This window comes from Sipha flava, unplaced genomic scaffold (genome assembly GCF_003268045.1).
Source record: "Sipha flava isolate LNK unplaced genomic scaffold, YSA_version1 587_pilon_pilon, whole genome shotgun sequence".
Lineage (NCBI taxonomy): Eukaryota > Metazoa > Arthropoda > Insecta > Hemiptera > Aphididae > Sipha > Sipha flava.
In genome coordinates this window covers 181,536-191,426 of record NW_020273566.1, presented here as the reverse complement: position 1 = coordinate 191,426, position 9,891 = coordinate 181,536, and positions in this window count along the sequence as shown.

Here is a 9,891-nt window from a genome sequence, read left to right as displayed (position 1 = left end):
GTTAAGACTTAAAAGTTTTTAAACTAGTGGTAAGCAACCTTTTTTGATCCATAACCCCGAAATGTATTTATTTTGATGTGGTGATCCCAACCAGCATTCCATGGTATGTATAATATACAATATTTTAAATATTGGTATAACATTTTTAAATTAGGTGATTAACTTTTGGCGACCCCTATTAAAATTTTGGGACCTCCAGGTTGCGCACTATTGTTTTATACCTTCAAAAATACTATTTTTTTTATGTTTAGTCTAAATTAAAATAAATTATATTCCAATCTCCTATTATATTACATATTAAAGTTTCTTAATAAGGGGCTTCGACACCAAGTAAAATAATGCTCCTATAATGTCTTATAATTTAGTACCTAGTAATAATTTTTTATTATTGGTATTACAAATAATAATATTTGATAGTAAGAAAATATAATTCGATTTTGTCATATGTTAATAATAATAATCCATACAATATGAGTCAATCCTATTTTTTAAAATTTGTTTTGGATGTTTTTAAAACAAAATATTAAACTTATTAGGTAAGCCCTTTAACCTAATTAGACTGCTATAATTTGATTTTATAATTTTAGATAGTATACGAGTATATGATGTTTATAATAGATTTTTTTATGATTTTTGAAAAAAATAACCTTTAAATACTGTTATTAACCGGTATCAGAACCAGAACCTTAATTATATCATTTTTAAGAACTAGAACCGAAACCGGTACCGAATTGTTTTTTTTTTTTAAGAACCTAATTGAAACCGAAACCGAAAAAATCATAAAGGTTCCAAACCTTGTTTTATTTTTTTGTTTATATATCATAATCACCGAGCTCATGGGAGAACTTCCTGTCTTCCCGCCGGGCCACCATCGTTTATTTATCTTAACAACGTAACAAAATCTTTACGTAATCATAACATAATGTCAAACAGTATGTATTGGATCAAACCTATTATAATAATAGCAAATAAAAGAATAAAAATTATTCATAGCAACAGTTTATTGTTTAATCGACCGTTGCAGTTTATTCTCAGACCGACGTGTTTGTTCGTCTTCTTGCTGTCTCGAACGCTGCCGCAATTATTCTTCATCTTCCTTGGTACCCAGAATCTTTTGTATATTTCTTAACCATTTCCTATGTCTCAATACATTGTAACATTATAGTCGTCACCGTGTTCGGTGTGATGTCCTGTCCCATAATGGTCCCCAGCTCCGTGAGTTTTCGACTCCATCGACCACATCAAAAGAATGTGTGCTCTGCATTGTCAATAGCGTTACCATAGGACAAGCACTTTGAGCTTATCACTCGGGTGACTCTGTGCAGGTAGTATTGAATGCATGCCCCGTCAGAAATTGTGTCAAGTGATATCCCGTTGCCCCTGTTGTTTGCTGACCCAGTCACGTCCATTGGGTATAAATCGCCTTGTTCACGTTTCTTTAGTCGTTTGAGAGTTTCATTCCTCCTGTCACCATTCCCAAATGTTGATGTCTGCCTTAAATCCTTTGAGCCGCTTTTTTGCAGACGTCACAATACATACTGATCTACTAATACTACAACTATAAAATAATATAACTATACTCTATAGCTATACTAGATACCTCAGTATCTGTCTTGCAAATCCTGCATTGGTAAATATCGTAAAATATACCATTCTAATGCAGTAGCTTTGACGGCCAACTTGAGTGCGCTGAATAATAATGATAGTAATTTATAAAATAAAAAACAAATGATAAAAAACAAATTACTGGAATGCGCCGTGAAATTTGCACTTTATTAGAAAACAAAAGTCCACACCCCACCAAATAAACCCACTCCAAACGATCTGATTTATTTCTGCGTATATATTACGTAAAATGTATATAGTACATGTATTTTATGTGTATGCATGTTCGTGTTTATGTGTGTGCGTGTGTGTGTGTTTACGTGAGTATTTTATGTGTACACATACCATGTATTAGCTACCACCATTTACGCGGATTCCGTGCACGTTTTCGCCTATCCGATAATGTGTAGCTTTAACGTCCCCCGTCCTCTACAAGGATATATATGCTTTGCAGCTATTACCCGATTTCGTATCTAAAAACGATAATTTATTCACCCATCGTATTTACCAATGACGACTTTATTGTTTTTCACGTCGCGAATTACTTTTCATTTCGTACCGTAGAATAGCATGGTGTTGTTGCGAAACGTGCCCAGCCATGTAACAAGAAAAAACATTTTCGGGATGTTAATATATTTATTCTATCCACAAAGTAATATTAGGAGCACATTTGAAATAAAATTTGACTACAAATCATCTGATAAATACATGATCTATTAAAGTAAAAATATTACAATTTTTCGGTATTTGAATAAATATTACAAGCTTTCACTTCAATTTGACCATCACTAAATAACTAACCTTCAGTTTTTTATATATTTAAACAATTAATTTTTCTTATGACATAGTAAAATATTACAGTAATTAAATGATACTGAGGGTTAAAAAAATTATACATACACGATGTACAAACATAAAATAAGATATTCTTATAAATTCAAATCACAAATTAATTACGAATGTGTACTTATAAAAATATCAAATAATTTCGTTTAACTACTAAGGGCGTTAATTTTATAGATAAGGGTACGATAAAATTTCCAAACACTATATTACAATACATGTGAAAGTTTTTAATTATTATATCTGAAACATTAGTTTTTCAAATGATCTCTTATATGATCCATAGATCTTCAATAGTCAATAGTATAATCTGTGTTCTTATGAATAAATCAATTAAAATGTATACACAAACAATATACGTTTATTGTATGATAATTCATATTTATATTTGTAGATCATTTTATTTTTTATTATATATTTTATTTTATCAAAAAAAAATTTACATAATCGAAGCTTTACGATATTACATAGTAATAATTGGTCTCGGGAGGATTGATTTGGTAGACAATGTAAAATTTTCAGTCATTTGGGAACAGTGGAACATTTCTTCCATTTCTCTGCCAACATATTTGCCTCAAAATATATTTATAGGTATAACCACTACAAACTACTGTTTGTTTTAAAGTAACCCCGTTAACAGCATAAATATTGCATCGTATAGTATAGTGTAGCGAACAAACATTCATTGTATTTGTATTATCATAACAATATATGATAAATACTGCAAATGTTTATATACATTTCACGTAGTCAAAATAATAATCACCCGATTTTCGGTGTTGATGTTATTTAAAACATATTTCGCGAAGGCAATCTCGTGAAAAACAATTTCCTCATATATTATGGATTTAGAAAGTTTTGCTTGCCGCAAAATACCTCTGTTAAACTAATTTTTTTTAAATATTTAAAATGTAAATAACTAGCGTAAATATTTTACTTCAAGTTATTTACGTGTATTTTTGTAAGGGTTTTTATCAACAACGTTACAAACATATTGACATTCGAATGTAATATATTGTTTGATACATAAATATTAAAAATTATTGATATCAGAGATTAATATTATATCACGATTAACAGATAGTTAAAACTAAAAAATTGTATGCCCTAACCTAAGCATGGATAGTTTTAGACAGGGTTTTGCACCTGAATTAACCCAAGCCCGTAACACCCCTAAAAACCCTTAAAAAATCAAAAACCCAAAACCCATATAACCCGAATGATTTTTTTTTTTTAATACCCGAATTAACCAAAACCCGAATAAAATATTGGTTTTAACCCGAAACCTGAATAATTTTTTATTTTACAATCTTTACGTGACATATCATTTTGTATGTATTTTTTGTGGTTATTTCAATTTTTTCATTAGTTGTTTAATAGTAAAATTATTATTTACAGGAATAATTTCACAAATAATATACAAAATTGTTAATTAATCTAAATATATCTAAATAAAGACAATAGCAATATATCATATTGACAGGTGTGCATGAATTGTATGGTATGTTGAATGTTCAAGTGTAAACAACTGTGATACTATTTTTAAAATTATCCCAAGCGGATACGTCGTATTATTATAATTTAATAGGTAATAGGTCTTCTACGAATTACCGAGTCATTATTTATTGCAATTCTGTAAGTCTGAAATAGAATTGATGTCTCGCGTACGATAACCTAATTTATTGTTCGCGTTATTCGTATTTGTTCAGTGTATGGCGTGTAGTACACATGTCTATGGCATGAATTGTCAATTTTTGTTGGTGTAATAATTTCATCGTAACATTCATAAGTAAAAATTATTATTATTTTCGTATTACGTTATATCTTAACTAGTACGTTTTTAGTGTGTACATGCACCACAAAACATAAGGGGAAATTTGGTGAAGTTTGTGGGGGGCTGAGGATTATTTGCTTATTACACCTATGGATACCACTGTGCGCAATTATTTATTTTAACAGGGTAATTTACGAAGTTTGACAATTTGACAGTTTAAATCAACAATTTAAACAAAAAACAATTAGGTGCCTTATCTTAAGCATTTTTGGAGTAGGTATTCTAAACAGAAATTATTAATTAATTAAATTAAACAACCCATACGAATATTATTACATATTATTAGTATTAAATTAATTGTGATCGTTCCAAGCCATGACAAGAAGTTTGTAAAATCTTACGAATTTGATTTAATTTTTATCACAGAATATTTTTTTTTAATTCAGTTATTAAAAATACATTTTACAATTATATTAATTATTGTATTTTAGTCACAATAATTTTTAGAGATAGAGGGGCTAAGATCTGTACTTTATATTTCTGGGGGGCTTAGTCCCCTCAAGCTTCCTCCCGATTTCCATCTATGCCTCAAACACAAACGCAGAATACAAAATAGTTTGTTTTTTGTCAAATGCGATATGTCCGCACTAACTAGGAGTAGAACATAGTGTTTGTATTTTTAATTTTAATAGATATTATAATTTATAAGCTTCATACAAATGTAAAATAACCCCCTCTTCCCCGAAAATAAATCGTAGCTACACCATTGCTTGAATTTTAACATAATCTCTAAAAAACTGTTGCACAGTTGTATAAGAAATTGATATTTTATTACATAGGCAGGTAATGAAAAGTATAAATATTTCATTAGTGGAGGGGGGCTCAGCCTCCTCACCACCCTCCATCTATGAAAAATAATATTTTTCCTTGTCTACTTAACACCCGTACTAACCAATATTAAACCGAATAATAACGGTTATTAACACCCAAACGTTTGTTTAAACGTCGTATTGCGGTGTTTGAACACCCCAATATATTCAACACCCGAAACTCGAAAAAATTATTCGGGTGCAAAGCCTTAATTTTAGTTATTAATTTCGATTACTATTTACGAGTAATTTTTAAAAAAAACGTGGTAAATAAACAAATACAAGTACATATGTTTACCAACTATGAATGGGTAATGTATGAAGCAAAATTAATTTTTGTATAACTTAAACTTCAAAAATGTCTTTCTTTTATTGTTACTGGGAAAAAATCACAGATATATCAATAGTTATTCTAAATAACTGACGAATATTATTTAATTAATTAATTTTATTTTAAAGAGGCTTCAAAAACAGGGACATTAGCCTCTCTACTTGGTATGTTATATAGTAGTGGTATAGTAGGGTTAACAATTGTATAGAACAGTTGATTAAGGGTGGTGGCAGTTTTTTCTTTGAGGACTGTGATCTTATCAGGTAAGCGAAATCGCTGGTGACTGGGTTCTTACTGGCGATCATGTGTTAAAGTACAATCATTAAATCCACTCGGTAATCCTCTATAAAAATATAGTATAATTCTTAACAAAAAAAAAAAATTAATCACTGAATTGTTCATTCTGATTGTTCCTATATTAAGAGAAACGTTTAAATATAGGAATGCACTACTGATTGTGCGCATGCGCCTTCATTATCTATGGTGAACCGACCTTTTTTTTAAAATTGATAAGAACTCAATATTTTTATCAAGCAATTGATTATTGAACTATTGAAAAATGAAGTATTCTTCATTATTGTTTTTTTTTTTTTTTTATTTATCATTAAAAGCATTAACTTCGTACAGACTTGACATACATTTGATAAGTAAATTTAGTAAACCTCACAAAGGTCAATATTTAAATTATTAATATGATTTTTATTCAGAATATTATTGTAGGTAGATATATATTATTTAAACATTTTATATTGCAGTGAAAAACTAGTTAGAGTTGGTACGTACTTATAGTATTATTGAACTGTATAACATATTTATTGATGAACTTCCCATGCTCAGAATTTAAATGTTCAATTAATAATTTTTATTAATATATATATAATATAAATAGCTTTTTGTTCTTTCACCTGTCCAGTTGAGTAGTAACCAAAATCTATGATTTATGGGATTAGTATATTTTCACTCGATTCGACTAATCATTGAACTACCCAAGTTAATGGTATAACATATACCTAGGGCGAGCGGCTGTAACCTCAACCAAAACTTTTCACTAACGAAAATTGTTCCAGAAAATCGCCAGTCGCTTGTAACATTTATAACTTGTGTACAACATCGCGCTGGAACTATTATCGTGATAATTTCGGTGGAAGAAAACGCAATAACGGTGCATAAGCTCGATTCGGACGGTGTTTTCGCGGAAATCATGCCGACCAAAGATATCCGAGTAACAGTCGTTCAGGTAAAAATTTTTCGATGATATTAAAAATGTGACCGAAACGGGGAATACCAGCAAAACGCTATGTACACATACGCATTAATATTATGTAATTTCACGTCGGATGTTTGTCGTCATGCGTTTACATGTGTGTGTGTGTGTGTGATTCGGTGGGTTTTTTGAAAGTCAAATTCGGTGTAATCACGTAATGTGTGCCGCGGAACAAACACAATTTTGCTTCACCAAGGGTTAAACTCACGTCGTGCGTGCATGTGTGTGTGTGTGTGTGTGTGTGTGTGTGTACCCGCGTGTAAATCTGTGTATGCGTGCGACCGTGTTTGTGCACGGTTGCGGGCGTAAGTACATGACGTTTAAAAATGTCGACACCGCACGCGATGCACGTAAATCCCGAAAAATATTTATTTGCCGCACGCCACAACGCGAAGCCGTAATCGCGGCGACCACCAAGCCGTTCCGTAATTATGCACTTAAACGCCGGATTTATGGGCCACAGAAAGGTGGCCGGCTCGATATCGAAAACCGAATTAGATATGATAAATCATATTGTTGTACGTTTACCGCCGTGGAAAGCTCGTCGAACGGTTTTAAATTTAAATAAATGCGGTTTCGCGCAGGAATTTCACAAGATTATAACAGTTGAAAACAATCTTTATTCTCCGGCGCTGTGACTATAATTAATCGCTGTAATTGGAGTATGAAGCTTTTTCCTTTTTATATTAATTTTTTATTTTTATGCTCGAACAGGTTGTGCTCCCTTTAGCTGCGAGTGTTCATAAGCTCAATAATATTGTTATTATTGCACATATATACTTTTTAAATGTACATTTTAGTACTTGATGATGATTAACATTTCTGTTTCCATGTCAAATTGGGTTCAACTGCCAAATTTGAAAATATAATGATTTAAAAAATTTAAATAATTAATATAAGATAGAATTTTGATTAAAAAAACCCATTAAGAATGACGATCCATATATCATCACGTTCCCCTTCGGATAACTGTATAATTGTAGCTCATTGGCTATATAATCATATTTCACATGTTTTTATACAATAATAATTTTTAATAGGTCATGATTCCAGATTATTTTAGCTGTTAGATTTATACAAGTTTATCGACTTTAGTAAAATAAAACACATCGTACACTTTGAATTTGATAGTTTTGTTTACTACAGACGAACAAGTTTTATATTAACTAACTTATATTTTAAAATTATTTAGTTGAGTTATTGTTTGATTTCAATAAAAAAAAATTAATTAAACCAAAACTAATTTTATATTGTAATCTGAGTGAAATATATGAGCTATTCGCAGTAAATAAATTTAATTCCTTGGGAATTGAAGAACTGTCATTTTGAAGTTATTTAAACATACATGAATTTAAATTGTTATACAAACCTATTAAGGATTAAGTAAAAACTGTTTTGAATGACCTTCTACTCAGAATATAATACTTAAAATTTTTCATTTCTACTATTTAATGTATGTTTATTAAATATTAATTAAAATTGTAAATAATTATGATTATTTATAAATATTATAAATACGTATTAGATTAAAAAGGATATCATTATTTTAATATTTTTTTCCTAATAGAAACGGAGTGAATGAAAATTATTTATAATTCATGTAAAAAACTAATTTATACTATTATATGTTTTATAGAAATAATAAATTATAATGAAATAAGATATTATATTAATTTATAAACTATGAAAATGGATAAGTTAAGAAGGACTATCTCTATGAGAATGAAAATATGGGTGATGTGATTGTTTTACTTTCAATTGGAAAAATGTTAATAGCTAATAGTACTAAGAACCATTTTGGTAAAAAATATTTTAAATATATCTAGACTCAAACATTTAGTAAAATATATTTTGGAAATATATTTTGGATTATTTGCATTCAATGATTGGCCTTATTATATGTAAAGGACCAATGAAACAAAAACGATTTAAAGATGGACGAATACAAATGTTTGTATGTTTGTTGTGTTTTATTATTGAAGACGTAATAAATAAAAGAATTATAAGAGTGTAAAAAAAAAAAAATACAATAGAGTTTAAAAACTATATTTATTCTGAAACTCAATTTTATAATGTTGCTTATAATAATTTGTTTTACACTTATATAATATTAAAATAAAATAGTATATTTTAAACGAGTTTTTGGTTAAGAAACGAAAATAAAATGACTTATTCCTATTTGAATATTGTCGTGATATTATTGTATAATAATATAATTTAATAATAATTAATAATAATACTCATGTATACGATATGAATTTCCACCTATCATATATATTGTATATTGTATATTATGTTTTGAAATACTACTCATTCAAGTATGATGGCACCAAGCATTCTTTTATTGATTATATTTCTTCAGAGAGAATGTGTCATAATAATATGGTAAGACCCATTTGCTGTGATCAATTAAAAATTAAAATTATAATTATTATATATATTTGTATATTTATTTATATAGTTAATAAATATTATACCAAAGAAGAAAAGTTGTATGAAGTAAGAAATAAATGAAATAATCGAGGTAGAAAATTGTTTATGGGACATTGTGTATGAGTTTGTACATTTATTGTTCAAAGATATGTTTTTGTTAGCGAAAAATAGCGAACCAAGTACGGCGGTATTTTCAGTTGAGAAACGGTCTTTTGATTTTATCCTGTTTTGCGGGAGCTGAAGAGAAAAACATTTCGGATTTTTCGTTTTTACTGGCCGTCAATTACATAAGTTCAAATATAATAATAAAAGGGAAGAGGGAGAAAGATATAAAACTTGTCAAAATACCGAGTTTATACACACAATCGAAATTATCACCCTTGGCTATAAATATAGTAACTGAAAAATCCTGTACAGTTTCTAGGATCAGATGCTGGTGATCGTGTAGGAAAATCCGACGGTTGTTATATCCGAGTACCATTATATATTATAGGTACGTATCGCCAACTTAAGCTTTCTGGGATCACACATCAAGAACATAGACGTGTCTAAAAGTGTTTCGGATTAAGAGTTGATGGTTTTCAAAACTTAATGATATTATCGTCGACCGAGTGACATCCATATTATATTGTTGTCATTTAATACGAACCACTTGGATAAGTATAAACTGTCATACTGAAGTGTCAGTAATAATAACAATAATAATAATAATAATAATAATTATGATGATGATAATAATAATAATAATAATAATAATAATAATAATAATAAT